At 39.0% G+C, this 19,862-nt stretch overlaps 1 protein-coding gene across 5 annotated transcripts in view; it reads right to left on the bottom strand.

The window, feature by feature from the left end:
• The window catches only part of LOC132941838 (potassium voltage-gated channel protein Shaw), a 162,733-nt gene that overhangs the window by 63,684 nt on the left and 79,187 nt on the right, over positions 1 to 19,862 (bottom strand). The window lies entirely within an intron of this gene.

Here is a 19,862-nt window from a genome sequence, read left to right as displayed (position 1 = left end):
TGCTGTTATACGAAGTTCAAACTTCAAATGCATGCTGAGTTGCTGAATAATTTATGGAACTGTAATGGATATAGGTAATCACAGTGAAACGTTCGATAATATAATATGTACTGAAAGTAATTTTATCACTAACTTTCATTGGTTTAAGCTAAACTTCCATAACAAGAGCTATAGATATTCCGTGAATTTATAAATATAAATCCATCTAACATTTTGACTTTTCCAACATGATAATTAAATAGCTACTCCAGCTCAATCAAATTTCAAACTATAAATAATTTCAGGTATTTGATTTTACATACAATTTAATAATCATAAATCTTATCAAACGTAATTACTAATAATCAAAATGTAATAAAATATAATAAAAAAATACAATTATTATCGGCTTAAAATTTAAATTTTTGACAAAATGAGACTATAGAATAATATTTGGTGCAGAATTCATAAAATATTGTGAATGTTTTGTTAAAAAAAGTGTACCCTACCCTTCTATTTTTCCATCTTTGAAATAAAAAATGCATAGCGCATACATTAAACAAAAAAAGTATGGCGAACTTTCAGATGAAATAACAAAGGAGTTTCAGTATTTTTGGAACAGAATTGTACGAATGCAGATGTTTTCTTTTAAAAATATTGAGTAGATATAAGTGTAATATTTAGAATATAAATAAACAGGAAACAACGAAAAGGATGAATTAGGTATATAAAAACCTCATAATTATTACTTTATTTTGAACCCTCCGTGATAAACAAAAGTACCTATCTTTGCATTAAAAAATAGATTATATAATATTAAAAAACGTAGATTCCTACTTAAAAAACTTAATCGATAAATTAGGCTAGAAAAATAGTCCATGATCTGTTGTACAATAATAATATAATAAATGGAACGGTAGGGATAAATGTGCAGCGGCGAGCGATCTATAGAAACGAAACTTCGTAACTTTTACGCGATTGTACCTATAATATTAAATTATAACTAGTGTAAAAAAGTTTTTGTAGTATTGTATAGATGAACATAGATGAACACATAAGTACTCGTAATATGGAGGTATGGTACATCATCACACATGCCCTGTACCACCTAATAGTGGTCGACTATGTCAAAATCAATTGTACGGAATTCTCAAGTATTATATTATATTAGTGTACACTGTACATACCAACATGTGTATACCAATTACATGATATATTATTCTCGTCGACTATGTGTATCGCCCACACGATCAGCTGAAACCACTATACGGAATGATCCATCTAAATGGTCATGAAAATTGTCTAAGTGAATGTTTGTGTTTTACAAAAAAAAAATCTGTATGATTCAAAGAATTCATAAAATTTTATTTAAAAATAAAAATTTTATTTTTTAATCATAGTGGTTTACAGGTTTTTAAATTTCTTTTTAACCCCCATAATTCGTGTAGCCACGTAAATTGATCACGCTGTATATACCTGTACACTCGTCCACTGCTGACACCCTTTTATCCATGGCCGTTTTACTTCTTTTGACGCTCGTCACTACGCCTGCAGCCACGATCTTTTCCTAGTCCGTCCTTCTCTACACCACAATCGTATGCACCACCCTACCCGGTTTAACGTCCCCTTTGTCGTCAGGGTCCGTGGGTGTGGATGGTAAATTCATTTCGTACTCCCTTCTCAGTGAACACACACACACACACACACACACACACACACAACGCACGCACGCACGTGAATATAATATATTATATTGTATATCACGTGCGATGGTGCTCTGACGGCACAACCGCAAAACTGCAGGTCTCAGCTGCTGGCTTTGCCTGTATAATATTATATATACGACTCGCGCATATCATATAAGACGACGTTGCAACGCATTCCTATCCCCTATCCACGCCACACCGCATTCCGGAAATTATTATAAATTTTACCCGGATTAGAGAGATTAAAGAGAAAGAAGGGTATACCCACAAATATATACACTATGGCACTAAGCATATAGAGGGGACTACCTTAATTTTATTACAATATTAAATACTAAATTTTGAAATTTGGTATGTATATATTTTGAAGAAAATGTTACCAGATTGCTCTTAAAACTAGAGCTGAACATTTATTCTTACACGTACGTAACGTAATAAAAATACAAATTTCATTCTACACAAATTATTATTAATATACCTACCACGTATAATTTTTACTTTTTAATACGAAACATAATATTCATACCGAAACAAAACATTTTCTAAAGCCGTGTCATATATTTTAATATGTACTGTGTTTATCTCATGTACGTTTGGCTTTGTTGTGGTTTGATGCCATAATATTAACCGTTTATTATTATTTACCTACTAATTTATAGTTTTTTAGACATTGGTTTTCAATCTAAATGTTTCTAATAATTCTAGTATTTATCAGCTAATAAAAACTTTAGCATAACAATATGCAAGTTATAATGTTGTAAATAAAATATTTAACAAATTAATAATTTTCCGTTAGAAAATATTTTTGCCTAGTAGTACAAGTTCTCAAATTTTTATTTTTATTCGTCTTATTTATATCTGGTGGCTTTCGTAACAATATTAAATACATCTGCTACGCTACAGAAAATACTCTGTACATTAAACGTAGCTTGTAAAATATAATGTAGATACCTACATAATATTATGTTATTTCTAGTTAAATAAAAAATAATTATGTATATACATTTTTATTTTTAAGCGAGTACAATATTCTTAATAATATGATTTAATATAATTTTAAATTTAATGTTTCATAATTAAATAAAATGATGTACAAATTTTATATCAAAAATATACAATAACTGTGTAATAGCAACTGTATTGTACTCTACATAAACCTGTATACAAAAAAACGATGCTAAAATTGGATTTAGTGAACTCAAAAACATACAGATCACAGGCGAAAACCATAATTCTTTACGTTAATTTATTTATGTTTAATACCATGGTAAACATTTTGTTCAGCCATAATTATCTACATAGGCCATTAAGCGCGATGAGTCACAGCTGAGTCATGCTGAATCCAGCAGTCACGATAGGTATTCGGGTCGTTCAAAATTCACAACGAATATAAAAAAAATAAATAAAAAACTTCTTATACTGCGTTGGTACTGGAGAAATAGGGTGTACGCACGAGGATATGCGAAACTCGAATAGCTATTATTTGTTTGTTTTATTATTTTTCCTCATATAGCCATACCTATTCAAAATGCCATTATTATAATATTATACCTACCAGAGATACAGACCGGTGATTTATGCATTTATACTTCAATACACTAGCATGATATATTTTATTTATATCATCACACCATCATCAGTTTTCTGTTTTTGCCCGAGTATCAAAAAGTTTCTGTGTTAATATTCCATTTCGTTATTCTTGGATTTTACGGATCGAAATGAACAATAACGCAAGTGAAAAAGTGATTTAAAATCATCCACTACATTGATATTAAGCACTAAGATGATTTATCAAGATGGGTTATATCTTATATTATACATAATATAAAATAACCATTAGGTACTCATGGTAGGTAATCACCAACTCGTGAGTCATGATCATTGAAAATTTCAAAAAAAATTTAACTGTTCCAATGAAATGTTAATACAACGTATTATGTTCAGATCCTGAAAGTTTAGTTATTTTATTTATCTGGCTCTGCATCAAAAAGTGCATGAACCTCCTATATTTTTGAGAACCAGGGATTTTATGATGTTGCTCAGAATACTGTGTCAACAACCTGTGCTGTTGTCCATTCTTATCTCGGGATTCGTTTCTATTATCTCAACACGCACACTTTTGAATAATCACTGTTCAAATGATGGTTGGATATCAATTTTAATAGCAGAAATAGCACACTGTAATAAACCAACAACACTTAACCCTATAATAATAAAAATGTTTCATTATTTATTTATTCTTTTTTCAGACTTCATTCTTTCATTTTAAAAATAAACGCCTTGCGTTATTTATTCGAAATGAAAGCTGTTTTTTAATTAGAGTTAATGGTCTATATAATATTGTAACGTGATACATAATATAGGGTGGGCCACCGTATAAAGGTCAAGGTCAATTATATTTATGGTTTTGAGTTTTTAATTCATACAGCCATTTACAATAGTCCAATACGACTTTTTTTTTCTTATTAGATATTTATTTAGTATTTACAATCTGTAATATTTATATATATTACAATAAGTAGATTTGATAGTTAATATAATGTACATAACATGAAATGGCGTGAGGAGGGAGGCCCACCAGTGTGGATACCCTCTAACTTGGGGAAGTCCAATACGACTTAATGCATTTAAGAAGTATATTATATATATATATATTTATTGTATATAAACATTTTTAAATGTACATAAAAATATTTTGTAAGTGTAATAAATGATTTAAAAAACTAACAGTTAATTATACTTTTACTTTAGGATATTATATAGGTAGTAAATAAAAATTATAATAATAACAGTCGTTACGAATTTCGACTAAAAATGTTTTTGTATTAATAGACCTTAGGTATGTAAGTATTTTTGAAATTCAATTAACTTTCTCGACATATTTAAAAAAAAATGTATAAAATAAGTGTATTTCGAATAACTGGTACGGATAAAACAATAATATAATATATGCATATACATTATACAGTACTTAACCATAATTTAAGCACAATGCTTAACCTAACACCGCAACTTGCACATGAATAGTTGTATTTAGAATGTATCGTGTATTTAGAATGTACAGAAGCAAGTTTGTGCATACCTAGTAATAATACTTGTGCTGTAGATTAACAAGTCCCCAGTACAGATAAAAACAGGAGTAGGTACCTATTATTAGTTTATATAATAATATATAAATAGTTTATATTGTTATGTCTTATAGTTTTAATTTTTCATAGTTTGAATAAAACGATTCTATATAGTGTAATGAAAACAGACGGTTGTCGTTTAGGTTATATTTGAATAATTCGTTTATTTTCATCAACTAATATTTTAACAATATTTTTGATCCAATTTTTTACAATATTTTCTTTTACTGATCAATATTAATACTCAAAGAGTTTACAAAAATACAAATGATTTATCTGGGAATACATTTAGTGGTGGGAATCATACATTGAACTCACGATGTGGGTCTGTGGATTGGTATGAGGTATATGTCTGTGGGGCAGCCTCGTGGATGTCGTACTGCTCCGGTCGTGATGGTACAACGGGGTACAGTCGGGTGACGACGGCGGCGACGGCTCGGCGTTCTCGGATAGACTTACGTAACGGGTTGGACGACGGCGGCGATGGCTTGACGTTCTCAATAACGGTAGCGGCACAACTGGGTCCGGACGGCGGCGGCAACGGCTCGGCGTTCTCGGATAGACTTACGTAACGGGTTGGACGACGGCGGCGATGGCTCGACGTTCTCAATAACGGTATCGGCACAACTGGGTCCGGACGGCGGCGGCAACGGCTCGGCGTTCTCGGATAGGCTTACGTAACGGGTTGGACGACGGCGGCGATGGCTCGACGTTCTCAATAACGGTATCGGCACAACTGGGTCCGGACGGCGGCGGCAAAGGCTCGGCGTTCTCGGATAAATTTAGCGGCACAACTGGATCAGACGGCGGCGACGATGGCTCGACGTCCTCAATAACGGTAGCGGTACAACTGGGTCCGGACGGCGGCGGCGACGGCTCGGCGTTCTCGGATAAACGGGCGTAACGGGTTGGACGACGGCGGCGATGGCTCGGCGTTTTCAACAACGATAGCGGACAGGGTAGCCAACTGGACGGATGAACGTCACTAGTTGGTGGGAACAGTCTGTGGCATCACCGTATCTGCCGGTCATTAAATACCGGCCGGCTTCTGCAGACTGGAGGCAAGGCGCTGTTCTATTGTTTGGCGGAAGTTCCCGTGTCTACCGGTCACAAAGTACCGGCCGGTTTACTAACTCGCCTCACTCAGCGAAGGGGACGAAGGTGCTGTTGCTTTTGCTTTGCTTTGGGAGGGGTGGCTATGCCGTTTACTATTCCAGGCTTGTGCCTCTACTAGTGGATGGATTTTGGGGTTGATTGGTAGGTTCAGTTATGTTAGTCAGTCCAAATTAATGGGTATGGTTTGAGTAAACGTTTGGTGGTTGGAGGGGAGTGGGTTTTACCTAAGAGGCGGATATGATCGTATTCGGAAAAAGAGTTTTTGTAGAACATTGTTTTTGATTGAGAGCAAATGGAATTTTGAATAGATTTGAAGTTGGCTGATTTTAAAAGGGCCGAGTTTCTAACGATAGTGGGCATACCGGTTATCGTGCGTATGCCGATGTTTTGGACGGATTCAATACGTCTCCAATGGGAGGGGCCGATAAAGGGTGCCCAGGAAGAGCCAGCATATGTAAGTATAGGGGTCACGTAGAGTTTAAGTATGTTAAGTTTTGTTTTCAGCGGAACGGGACTGGTACGGTTAAGTAAGGGGTAAAGCATACCACGGACGCGGGTAGCTTTTTTGGTTACGTCTTGAATGTGTTGGTTGAATGTAAGTTTACGTCCAATCGTGACGCCTAAGTATTTGGCCTGTTTTGACCAGTTAACGGGTTGGTTATCGATGGTTAGAGGTGGAATGTGGGTTGTATTAGAACGCCCGAAGAGGACGCCTACTGTTTTGGTCGGGTTTATTTTGATTCGCCACCTGTGGAACCAGTTGGACGCGAGGTTGAGTTGGTGTTGTAGTTGTATGGTTGCACGTTTGGGGTTTTTGTTACTAGTAAAGAACATCGTGTCGTCAGCGAAGAGTGAGAGGTTGGCTTTAGGAGTCGTTGGAATGTCGTTAATGTACGTCAAGTATAGCGTCGGTGAGAGACAGGAGCCCTGAGGGACTCCTGCGAGTACGTGTCTGGTAGTAGAGAAGGAGTGTTCGATTTTAGTGGTAAAAGTACGGTCGGTGAGAAAGGATTGGATGATTTTTACGATTTCTAACGAGATGTTGAGTTTGGAGAGTTTGTAGAGTAGGCCTTCGTGCCAGACGCGGTCGAAGGCTTTCTCCACGTCGAGGAAGACGGAAGCAGTGTTTAAGTCGTTGTTAAAGTTTTCGCTCAGTTGGTGGGTGAGTTTGGTCAGTTGCAGTGTGGTCGAGTGTTCGGGTCTGAAGGCGAACTGTTCGGGACGGATTTTGTTTTTGAGTTTGTCTTGTAGGTGGGTGAGGATGAGTCGTTCGTAAATTTTGGACAGGGAGGAGAGGAGGGCGATTGGTCTATAGTTTTCGGGTTGTTTATGGTCTTTGCCAGGTTTGGGAATGGAGATGATGACTGCTTTTTTCCAGGCAAGGGGAAAGTAGCAGATTCTGAAGGCGCTGTTGATGATCCGAGTAAGGGACAGTATAACGTTGTTCGGTAGGAATTTAAGAGCCGTGTTGGTGATGAGGTCGTCACCTGGGGCTTTCTTTTTGCGAAGGTTGCGAATTATGTCTTGTATCTGGCCGGGAGTGGTAAAGAGGTTAGATCGGGTGATGTCAAGGCCTTGTAGGTACTGGGAGTGAGCGGTTACGTCTGGTAAGTCGGGGCCGGGGTTTGTTTGAAATTGACGTTCGAGCGAGTCAGCTATCAGCTCTGCTCGTTCGTTGGCCGGAAAAACTAGGCCGTCGGGGCCGGTTAGTGGGTGAGATGCTGGACGTTTGTGTAAGAGACATTTGTTGAGTTTGTATATTGAACCGTCTTGGTGGTCTAGTGAGTTAAGAAAGATGTCCCATTGGTCAGTGTTGTGCGTTGCGAGTAAGGTACGTATGAGAGATATTTTGGCGTTTAGTTGTCGTTTAATTGTCGGGTCGCGGTTTATTTGCCATTCGCGGCGTATACGGTTTTTGTCTTGTATTTCCAGTTTAATGTAGTCTGGTACTACAGTGGACGGGTGTTTGCGTGTCGGTACGTATACGCTGGATTCAACCGCTTGTTGGATATGTTTTGTGAGGTTTTCGATTGCCAGGTCGATAGACTCACGGTCGTTGGTCGGTTGAGTGGTTGAGTTCGGTAAGTTCGCGAGAGTTGTCGTGTATTTTTTCCAGTTAATAAACCGATTCGTAACCGGTGGAGAAGAAGAGATCGGAGTGCAGAGTGTATCTAGAAGAATGGGGTTGTGGTCGGAAGATAGTTCGTTGAGGTTAGTGATTTGGGTTTGATAGGGTAGTCGTACGAGGGCGATGTCGAGTATGTCAGGTCTGTATCGTGTGCATGTCGGGAAATGTGTGGGAGAAGAGGGAGCAGTTACAGAGTAGTCCGATTGTTGTGCGTGGTCAAAGAGGACACGGCCGGCAGCGTTAGTCGTGTGGCTATACCACAGCGGATGTTTGGCGTTGAAGTCGCCTGCCGAAATTTGCCATTCGGCACTCTTTGTCAAAAGGTCGAGGTCGTTTGTCGTTAGTAGGGTTCCGGGTGGTTTGTATACGGCTGAAATAAGTACTTCGTGGCCGTTGAGTTGTACGAGGATGGAAGAGGTTTGGATGGTTGTGTTTAGGGTAACTGGTTGGTGAACGATACGTCGGTTGACGAGAACGGCCGTGCCTCCGTGGGCGGGCGAGCCCCGCACGGGCGGCAGGTCGTTCCTGTACGTAAAAAAGTTAGGAATGTGAAGTCTGGCCGAGGGTTTTAGGTGGGTTTCGTTAAGTAGGATTATGTCGGTTTTCAGTTTTAGTGCTAAAGAGCGCAGTTCGTCAAGTTTGTGGTTAATGCCGTTTGAGTTCCAAAATAGAATTTTTAAGTTATCCATTTTGGGGGGATAGTATGGTTAAGAATGATTGTATCGCTGTTTGTATCAGGGTTTTGGGGTCCTGGTTGTTAACTATGGCTGTTAAGAGGTTGGTCAGGAGGTTTAAAATGAGGGACAGGTTAATTTGTGGGGCTTCGGGACTGGTCGGTTTTGGTGGTGGTGGTGGTGGGGGCGCTTGGCCGGTGGTGGCTGCAGCGTACGAGCGGGTTTGGGGTTTTATTGTAGTTGTTGGGGGGGGCAGGGGTGGTGTAAAAGATTGAGTTGTCGGTGGCAGGGTTTGGGGTTTGGTTGTTGGTGGTGCGATTTTGGGTTTTATCGTCAAGAGATGTGGGCATCCGCGGAAATTAGCCGTATGAGGCCCGCCGCAATTGCAGCATGTCGGGGTTTGGTCGGGAGTTTTTTGGCATTCAGATGCCAAGTGATTTCCTGCGCACTTGACGCATCTGGGTGGGTGGCCACAGTTACGGGAACCGTGTCCAAAACGTTGGCACGAAAAACATTGTGCCGGGCCGGAAGGTTTAAGGGCTTCTACCGAAATCGTTAGATAAAATAGGGAGTTGAGAAGGAAGATATCCTTGGCGTTCGGGGTTGCCGCAATGTGTACGAGGCACATGGGCATCGGTTTTTCGGGAGTACCGAAACGGCGGATGTATTTTGTTTGGAAGTTTAGGGTTTCTAGTTCGGATTTTAGATCGTCAGTGGTGATGTCGATCGGTATGCCCTTTAGAACGACCTTAAGGGAACGATCTTCAGGGAGGCTGAAGGTATGGAATTCAGTTTTGCTGTCAACTAGGACTTTCTGAATTTGTCGGAAGTGGGTGGGGTCGGTAGTTTGGACGGTTATTTGTCCATTGGATGTGGTTTTGGCTGTAATTGCCGATGGAGTGAAGTTCGGAAGTTTGTAAATGGTTGGTGCGATTTTTCGCCAGGACGCAGAGTTTAAGATTAAGGGGGGTGGCCTGATTTGCTTGGGTTTGGCTGATGTCGGGGTTTGTTCGGATGTTTTGGCTGGTGGAGGTTTCATAGTCGGGGCGGAGTGTTGGGCGGATTTGTTTGACTCGGTGTCGGAAGTGGAGCAGTTTGACGACATTGATATTGATGAGTCGGTCGACGGAGTTGGAGAGGGTGGGGAATCCCTCTGTGGACCTTTTAGGAAGGTGGACGGTGGGGATGGCGAGGCACGTGGACGTCCCTTCTTGGAACTCCCGGGTGTTTGCGCGGGGCCCTTCCGCTTGTTAGCTGTCTTGCCCATGGCAAGACCGTAACAAACTCAGGGTTTTAACACTGTAGCTCTGAAAAGAGCGATTTTCTGGTGGTGTGACGGGCGGTTTTTGGGGGTTTGGTTTGGTCAGGGATGGGATTCTGCGGCAATGAGAGGGCGCGGCCCCTCGACAGATAAACGGTGGGAGGTGGATACCCGTCGCTTTCGCGACGGCTTACCTTGGGCGCTGGTGCCCTGTCGGAGTAGCGGTGAAAACGGCTGTTTTGAGTTGAAGGTTCGTGGTGTGAACCGTGGGCGCTGGAGCCCTGTTGAAGCAGTAAGAACGGCTGTTTTGTGGTTGAAGGTTCGTGGTGTGAACCGTGGGCGCTGTTGCCCTGTTGAAGCGTTGAAAACGGCTGGCTGTAGAGTAGTTGGCAGAGGACGTCTTGCTCGGATGTGAACTGAACGTGAACTGATGATGGGTGCTGTTGCTGTGCTCGTTGGCCCATACTTATGTTAAGTCTGGCCGTCGCGATAGGGGTTGTGTTATGGTAGCGGTTTTGGTCTCTTTGGTTGGTCCGGTCGTACCTAAAACCACTTAAAATATCCTGGGAGATAGCTCTACTGGTCTGGATTCTGGATTACTTTCAACTTTGGTTTTAAGTTGAGGGGTTTTTATTTAATCAGTGATTTCCCGGAGGGCGGCAGGCGTCCGGAAATCGGGTACTGCACGGGCGCTATCTGTGGCTGTGTGGTGCGGTTGGGTTTGGGCGTTCGCCGGTGTTTCGCCGGTTCTGCAATCGCAAGAGCGCGCGGTAGTATTTGCAGGTGACGGTGTGGTAACGGGCCACGAGAGTGCGCCACCTAAATGGGCACTCCGTTTTATCCCGTTACATAGTCCCCTTTTTTAGTTTTACAGGAATAGTGAGATCCGAGTTATTCTGTAAAACTAAAAACTTCAGATGTGGCTTGTTTCTTCATTGCCGATGCTGTTGTTTTAACGCTTTTATCTGTCTCGTATTTTCTCTGTACATCTGTCTTTTGAGCTGGGTCTTGGACATTCCTTCAAACTCTTTCACAAACCTCCTTGCCGTGAATACGGTCTCCTTGAGTTTATTATAGGCTCCTTGATAAGTTTTTTTTTTTTTTTGTGTTTTTTTTTTTTTTTTTTTTTTTTTTTTTTTATATTTTTTTTTTTTTTATTGTATAATTGTTAATGTTCAACTGGTACCCCCATCGGGCAGTCCCACTTCGTGGTACAGTTTGATATTTTTTAAGTTGTATGTGCGTTGGGTTCCACTCTGAGTACGTATGGTTACCGTATTGTTTTGGTGTACTTCGTGGATCTGATAGGGCCCGTGGTACAATAAGAATAACTTATGCGTCTCGTGGTCCTCAGCTGACGATAGCCGGTGTTCCTTGACTAGTACTTTCATTCCGACTTCGTATTTCGGAAAAGTTTTGCCTTTGTCCTTTAATCTGTTTCGCAATTGTGCCTGTTTCTGAGTCTTCTTGATCACTATTTGAATGACATCCGGGACAGGTTGATCATCTTTGTATGGTGGGAAAGTGACGAGTTTGGTGATGGGCAGTTGGGTGTTTTGTCCAAACATCACATATTGAGGCGTGTAGCCGGTGGATGAGTGATTGGTGTGGTTAACCCAAAATTCAATATTGTTCAACCATCGCAACCAGTTGGTATGCTGTTTGTGACAATATGTTCGTAGTAACCTACCAATTTCTCGGTTCGTTCGCTCCACCGGGTTACTTTCAGGGTGGTATCCAGTGGTATGTACAATTTTGACTTTTAATCCTTCCATGATCCTGCTCCACTTATGGCTTGTAAACTGCGTCCCATTGTCCGTGAGAATCTTCTGGAATAGTCCAACCGTTGGTATGTAATCCGTCACTATCCTCTTGACTATAGTGTCCGTTGTTGCGCGTTTTAGTGGATATAGCTTAACGTACTTAGAGAATAGGTCCAAAATGGCTAGGATGTATCGGCACCCTCCTTGTCCCCTGGGTAGTGGTCCCATCAGGTCTGCCGATACCATTTCGAGTGGCTTCTCTGGCAACAGACTCAGTGTCGGTCCCCTGGCTATCCGGTTGCTGATTTTGGTCCGCTGACAAAGATCACAGGTTTTGATGATCCTTTTGATCGTTTGATACATGTTTTTGAATTGGTGATTCTGTTGTAGCAGTTTGTATGTTTTATAAGTACCGCAATGTCCGTAGATCTGGTGCGTCTCGACGACAAGTGATGGTACGAGTTCTTTCGGCACAATGACCTGATATTCCCCTTGGTGGGATTTGCGGAACAGCAATTGATTATGCTCGATTAAGTTGTGATCTGCTCGGCGATCTAGTCGCTGTCTCAGCTTGGTAATATATTCGTCGGCTTGTTGTACTGTGTGCCGTTCCTTGAATTTCTCCCTTAGTTCTGGACTGTAGTTTAATATGGCTAATTTGTTGATTTTCCGTGCATCAAGACAGAGCCGGATGTCGCCATTTTTCTTCTCTGTGCAAACAATCGGTGATGACCATGGTGATGTAGATTTTTCAATAATTTCTAATTTGAGCATTCTCTGTATTTCTGCATCCACTTTGGGTATCCTGGACACTGGTATGGGATACTGTTTTTGATGGATAGGGTCCCCTGCCTTCACTCGTATCTGGCACTGGAATGTTTTAATTTTCCCTGGTTTGTCTGAAAATATTTCATCATATTTGTCGAGTAATGATATAAATTGTTGTTTCTCATCACTGGTAAGATCTACTTGGTCTTCTTCTGGATTTTCGTTTATCTCTACATTGAGTAAGTGCTCCTGGGCGCTGATCCCTCTTGGATTTTGGTTGGCGAACGGTATTTTGTGTATGGTCTGGTCAATCTTGAATTGAATAACTTGTTCCTTGAATTTGATTTTAGCGTCATATTTTTTCAATATATCAGCTCCAATTATCCCTTTTTCATTGAGATTCTCCACCTGAATGAAATTGGTTTGGATATACTCGTTCCCTATTTTGCACTCACAGAAAATCTGCTTTGATACTTTGCATATCTTTTTTCCGACCGCGTTACTGATTTGGATCCCGGTCACTGGAAGCTGTGGGATTTTTGGATTTTTGTTAGTGATAATATCTACCACCTCCTTCGTCAGTACACTGATTGTCGCTCCAGTGTCGATGAGTAGGGTGACTTCCTCCCCTTCTATTGTACATTGAATATACGGACTAACTGATTGATTAGTGGTATTCAATGAGTTGATTGCATGTTGTTCATTGCCACTAGATCCTGCTTGCTCTTCACTATTCGTTGCCACCTGTTGGATTTTTTCCGTTTGCGGTGTGCTGTTTTGTTGGGTCTCTCCTCGCTTGTCATTGCTGCGGTATGGTTGGTTGTTCCAACGGTTATTGCGTGGTGGCATATTGCTCCAACCATTACTCCGCTGGTTGTTCCAACTGTTGTTGTTTTGAGCATGGCTGTTGTTGTTGGATTCGTTTTGGTTAGTTTTTTGATTATTTGCTTTGTTTTCCGTGGGTTGATCACTTTGCTCTTCCTCACCTAGTATCTTCATGGCTGTGAGTATCGTACATTCGGGTAGTGACACCAATATTGCTCTGAGGTATCCTGGGTAGTGTCTTGCTATGTGCTTTACAATTTCGTTCTCAGACAATCGTGGTACTTCTAAGTGTCGAAGTTTGGTTGCCCACGTGGCAAAATGTTCACGGTAGTTGGTGTTGTTCGGTATGTGCTTGGTATTCAGACATTGACTCCATACCTGGATTTGTATTTCCCTGGACCAAAATTCGTCAATAAACGCCTTCTTGAAATCATCATAATTGGTGAGTTGGAATCGGATGGTAGAAAACCAATTTGATGCGGTTCCTTTTAAACAATCACCCACAATAATTATTTTCTCACCGACGTATGATTGTTTTACTGCAAAATATTCTTCCAGTCGGTACAGAAAATCTATTGGGTGTCCATCGCGGTTGTTTCCATAGAATATCGGACGCGATATCTCAGTGTTGTGTATTTGTTCCTTTTTATTGTTACAGTCATTATGTACTGGTTGTCTACTGCTATTCTCATACTTCAGTTTTATATCATGGAGTTGAGCTTCAATCAAATCGATTTTCCTTTCGTAGTTTTCCACAACTTCTCCGATTTTCCGGTTACTCTCGTCTTCTAGGTTGTTGCACTTTTCTTCTAACTTGTAAATTTTCTGCAACAGCTGGTCAGCTAAATATTGACCGTTTCTCTCCACTTCCGCTCTGAACGCGTTGAAAGCCTCTTCGGATATGTTTTTCTTCGGTGCCATTGTTAGAGATGTAGTTTTCTTCTTAATTGACACGAAGTAGTTTTTCTTCTAAAAACGATGTAGTTTTCTTCTCGTAGGTCGAAGTGGAATTTCTTCCTAATCGAGCACTGCAGTTGGGCGCCAATGTAATGAAAACAGACGGTTGTCGTTTAGGTTATATTTGAATAATTCGTTTATTTTCATCAACTAATATTTTAACAATATTTTTGATCCAATTTTTTACAATATTTTCTTTTACTGATCAATATTAATACTCAAAGAGTTTACAAAAATACAAATGATTTATCTGGGAATACATTTAGTGGTGGGAATCATACATTGAACTCACGATGTGGGTCTGTGGATTGGTATGAGGTATATGTCTGTGGGGCAGCCTCGTGGATGTCGTACTGCTCCGGTCGTGATGGTACAACGGGGTACAGTCGGGTGACGACGGCGGCGACGGCTCGGCGTTCTCGGATAGACTTACGTAACGGGTTGGACGACGGCGGCGATGGCTTGACGTTCTCAATAACGGTAGCGGCACAACTGGGTCCGGACGGCGGCGGCAACGGCTCGGCGTTCTCGGATAGACTTACGTAACGGGTTGGACGACGGCGGCGATGGCTCGACGTTCTCAATAACGGTATCGGCACAACTGGGTCCGGACGGCGGCGGCAACGGCTCGGCGTTCTCGGATAGGCTTACGTAACGGGTTGGACGACGGCGGCGATGGCTCGACGTTCTCAATAACGGTATCGGCACAACTGGGTCCGGACGGCGGCGGCAAAGGCTCGGCGTTCTCGGATAAATTTAGCGGCACAACTGGATCAGACGGCGGCGACGATGGCTCGACGTCCTCAATAACGGTAGCGGTACAACTGGGTCCGGACGGCGGCGGCGACGGCTCGGCGTTCTCGGATAAACGGGCGTAACGGGTTGGACGACGGCGGCGATGGCTCGGCGTTTTCAACAACGATAGCGGACAGGGTAGCCAACTGGACGGATGAACGTCACTAGTTGGTGGGAACAGTCTGTGGCATCACCGTATCTGCCGGTCATTAAATACCGGCCGGCTTCTGCAGACTGGAGGCAAGGCGCTGTTCTATTGTTTGGCGGAAGTTCCCGTGTCTACCGGTCACAAAGTACCGGCCGGTTTACTAACTCGCCTCACTCAGCGAAGGGGACGAAGGTGCTGTTGCTGTGCTCGTTGGCCCATACTTATGTTAAGTCTGGCCGTCGCGATAGGGGTTGTGTTATGGTAGCGGTTTTGGTCTCTTTGGTTGGTCCGGTCGTACCTAAAACCACTTAAAATATCCTGGGAGATAGCTCTACTGGTCTGGATTCTGGATTACTTTCAACTTTGGTTTTAAGTTGAGGGGTTTTTATTTAATCAGTGATTTCCCGGAGGGCGGCAGGCGTCCGGAAATCGGGTACTGCACGGGCGCTATCTGTGGCTGTGTGGTGCGGTTGGGTTTGGGCGTTCGCCGGTGTTTCGCCGGTTCTGCAATCGCAAGAGCGCGCGGTAGTATTTGCAGGTGACGGTGTGGTAACGGGCCACGAGAGTGCGCCACCTAAATGGGCACTCCGTTTTATCCCGTTACAATAGCATTAAATATACATTTTTTGTAGGTCATAATAATGGGCTAGTGGTTATTTATACGATACCATATGGAAATATGAAACAACGCTTGTGGTTTATCTTTGATGAAACAATAACTGTATGAGAATGTAGTAGAAAAGTTGCTTTGCTTGTTTGCATTGTTATCACTATGTTTAATAATAATAATGAATACTATCACCGTACAGCTGGCATAATATTAAACAGTTAATGTACTTAAATTTACTGAGCTAAATTAACAACTAGAATAAAATAATCAAAATTATAACTTAAAAGTTTTAATATTTTCACAGAGATAAATGGACATTTTTGGGTAAATTCAGAAAACTAATATTGAATCATTCAATTAAAAATAATATAATTAATTTCATAAAACTGTCAACTTAAAATTTTAATATAACTTTGACATTGACAAATTTTATTTGTTTTAAAATATACTATTACCCATCCAACATAATATTGTTATGTATGTCACACTCATATAATATGTCTTGTGAATGTTGATAAATTTTGTATAAGTCGTAAGAATAAAAGAGGCTCAATAAGCGTTTAACTATATTTGTAGAACTTTTATGTGATGCTTAAAGTTCTAAGTATCATTTCTATTTAATACTAATAATTACTATTTATACGTATACATTAAATAGTTAAACGATTTCAAATAACACTTTTTTGCTGTTTGTATAAAGTATAATATTTGATTTATGTTAAATAATTCGTTTAAAAAATAATTTAGTTAATGTGTTTTTAAATACATATAATATTATATTTAATCATAAAATAATTTTTGCTTAGTTGGAAGTACCTATATTTTTCTACTTATATAATTTTAATTTGAAGAATAGTTCTAAGCTCAATGCGACTATTATTTTTTGTATAATATTATTCTATTTATATAAATTAAATTTTCTTATTTGTAAAACATATCAAAGTTACAAAAAATCCTTCATTATTCTGTTTTTTCTTCTATCTCTCTCATTTTCATACATAAATATTATATATAATAATTTATATAATATATTATGTATCTGTGGGTGTGTGTGTGTTTTCGACAAAAAATCAATACTATGTTAAAAACCTCACAAACATATTATATAAAATATATATATTATGCAACGTTTATATATTATGTGTATATACGTATTCTTTATGATATGACCAAGTTTGTCGGGTTCGCCGATGGACTGACAACTTGTCAATTTCTATGTTTGACAGCTGCTGTTAAAGCGTATTAAACAACTGGGATATTTTGGTTAGCTTTCCAGAAGGGTAGGGGGTATTGGTAGCGACACTGTGGTGTAATAGAGAAGAAGGTTCACGAACGTTTTTAGAACAATTCCATAACACTAATGTTAATATATCGGAAGAGTTTGTGAGGTGAAAACATTCGTCATCATCTGCAAATGCTCATTTTTCCCCCAATGATAATGACCACGACGACCAGAATATTAAGATAATTTTTTATGACTAGATGAGGTAAAGGGATTTGTGATATGATTAGGTATATTAAACTCGGGTCGTTGGTACCAATATATGTATATACTTAAAATGCGTTATATAATAAAAGAACTACCCTACAAAACAGTTCATATAAAATAATATCTCACTTTATAAAAATCATAATATGGTATGAAATAAAGTCACATGGTATGGCGGTGATATAATATAATATATCACCGCCATACCAAGTGACAGTTTTCACAAAGATCAATAATATATAAAGCAATAAAGATATTAAGTTGAAACATAACGGGACATCGTGTATATTCATATTTAAGTTGTGACGACATCAATAAAAAAACTAAACCTTCAACGATACAGAAGGACAAAAATCCGAAATAGGTATACCCTATTAAATTACACTTCAACCATTCAAATAAAATGCTGTCTACTCAAATTTACGACAATTATAAGACTGCTATTATCTTACGCATGCTCAGAATATGCAGGGCTGCCGCTTTACCCTCGAAATAAAATTTCAATTTCTCCAATACAAATTCCTATGAATAGCACTCAAAGCATCTTAGTTAATATGAAACAAACAATAGCTCACGACACGGCATTTCCCTACCAACATAGATAATTAACCAATAAAAAAAACTTCAACATTAACCTAAACAAAGCCGAAGGAATACTCTCCAAGTTCGGTGAAAAAACATCTAAACCTAGGCTAAAACCACGCCTACAACCAGACAACTAACAAAGAAGGTATTTTTTTGTATATTTATGATTAGGTATTTATATTTATTGTAAGTTTAGAACTTTGCGAAAACATTTGGTATGCTAATTCCTAGAAGTCTTCCTAGAAGTCCAACCAGACAACTAACAAAGAAGATATTTCTTCGTTTATTTATGATTAGGTATTTATATTTATTGTAAGCTTAGAACTTTGCAAAAACATAATTTGGTATGTTAATAAATCGAAAACGAAATACAAATGAGCTGAATAAAATAAAATAAAGCAATATTGCTATTATTATGAGCAATAATATTTAAAAACTGAATTTTCGTTTTAGACATGATTAAAAATATGGATATAATTGAAATTAAGTCTATTATTTCTCAATTAGAATTATTATATATTCACTGTTAATTATTTTTAAAAAGTCTGTAAAAAAATAACAACATTTTAATAACACCCATCGGTTACATACAATCAGGTCTTATAACACCGACAAAATATACTGAATAATTAATTACGTTGGTATACATAGATAAATATAAAAAATAACGTTTTTTTTTCTAAATTATATAGATTATACGGACGTTTGGACAACATTCAATGTTCGAGATGATTTTGTTTACTCAAGAATTTATTTTTAACTAAAAATAAAATATGTACTTAAACAATCGACGAAAGCATTTCTTGTTTAGGTATATACATTCTAAACGTTAAAAATCTTTCAGTAACGTATCGTGACATACAAATGTTTACCTAATTTTGATTTAGTAAAACTGTCCAGTGAATAATTTTACCTTTGGAAAAATATTCACTGAAACAGTTATTAAATAAATCTCTTTCACGTTCATTTACGCGTTCACAAGTTAAGTCTAGATTCTTCAAAAAGCGCAAAGACGGTGGATCAATATTGCGTACAGCATAGACTGCAGCAGTCGTCAGTTCCCAAGAAGAAGAAAAATTATTGCCTACATCGGTTCAGAAACGACAGTAATATCTCGCCGATTTATCGTCAGTTTTCGCGCCGGTGTTGGTTTTTATCGGTCACACGAAAATCTGCGTTATCCCTCCCACCAGTTTGGTAAACGAAAATAATAATAATACATCGAAATGATAACTTCGGCGCCAACCTAATCTAACCATAATGTCCCTAATAACATACATACCTACTACGAAACGGAAATGAAATAAAAACGAAAATACCAAAACCGCCGTTTTCACGCGTAGGCATAAAATGTGGCTCTTTTTACGCGCTTGACACTTACGATATGATAATATGACGATATTCCACGATATTATTCTTTACTGCAGTTCTCCCGGGAGTTTTTACTTACTGATACAGCGGAGAGGGATTTGGCCATTAATATTTTTACGTATATACAGTATGATTATATTTCCATCGTTAAACGAACAATATCTTAGAAAATACAAGTAATTCATTTTTTTTTTTTTTTTTTTATCAAATGTCAGTATATTTTATAACGTAACATGGTTTATAAATATAGGCACTTAAAATGAATTCATACCACTAATAATTGACTTTATTTTTAATACATAAAGTTTTTAATATTATAATATTATTAAACATTTTAGTAACCATCAAATACGTACTAATAATGAACCCTAAAAACAGAAAATATGCCATTGAAATATTAAAAAAACTCCGATTATGCAAATATATATGCCCTAAATACTTTTGATATTTCATCCGTTAATAAGTTATGAAATTAGTTTATAAAATATAACCTATCAAACACAAGTACAATCAAGTTCAAATCCTACCCTGATAATCGTCATAAAATGTTAAATAGTAG

Source organism: Metopolophium dirhodum, chromosome 3 (assembly GCF_019925205.1).
Source record: "Metopolophium dirhodum isolate CAU chromosome 3, ASM1992520v1, whole genome shotgun sequence".
Taxonomy (NCBI): Eukaryota; Metazoa; Arthropoda; class Insecta; order Hemiptera; family Aphididae; genus Metopolophium; species Metopolophium dirhodum.
Note: the sequence above shows the minus strand (reverse complement) of the source record. Positions and strands in the feature narration are given on the sequence as shown.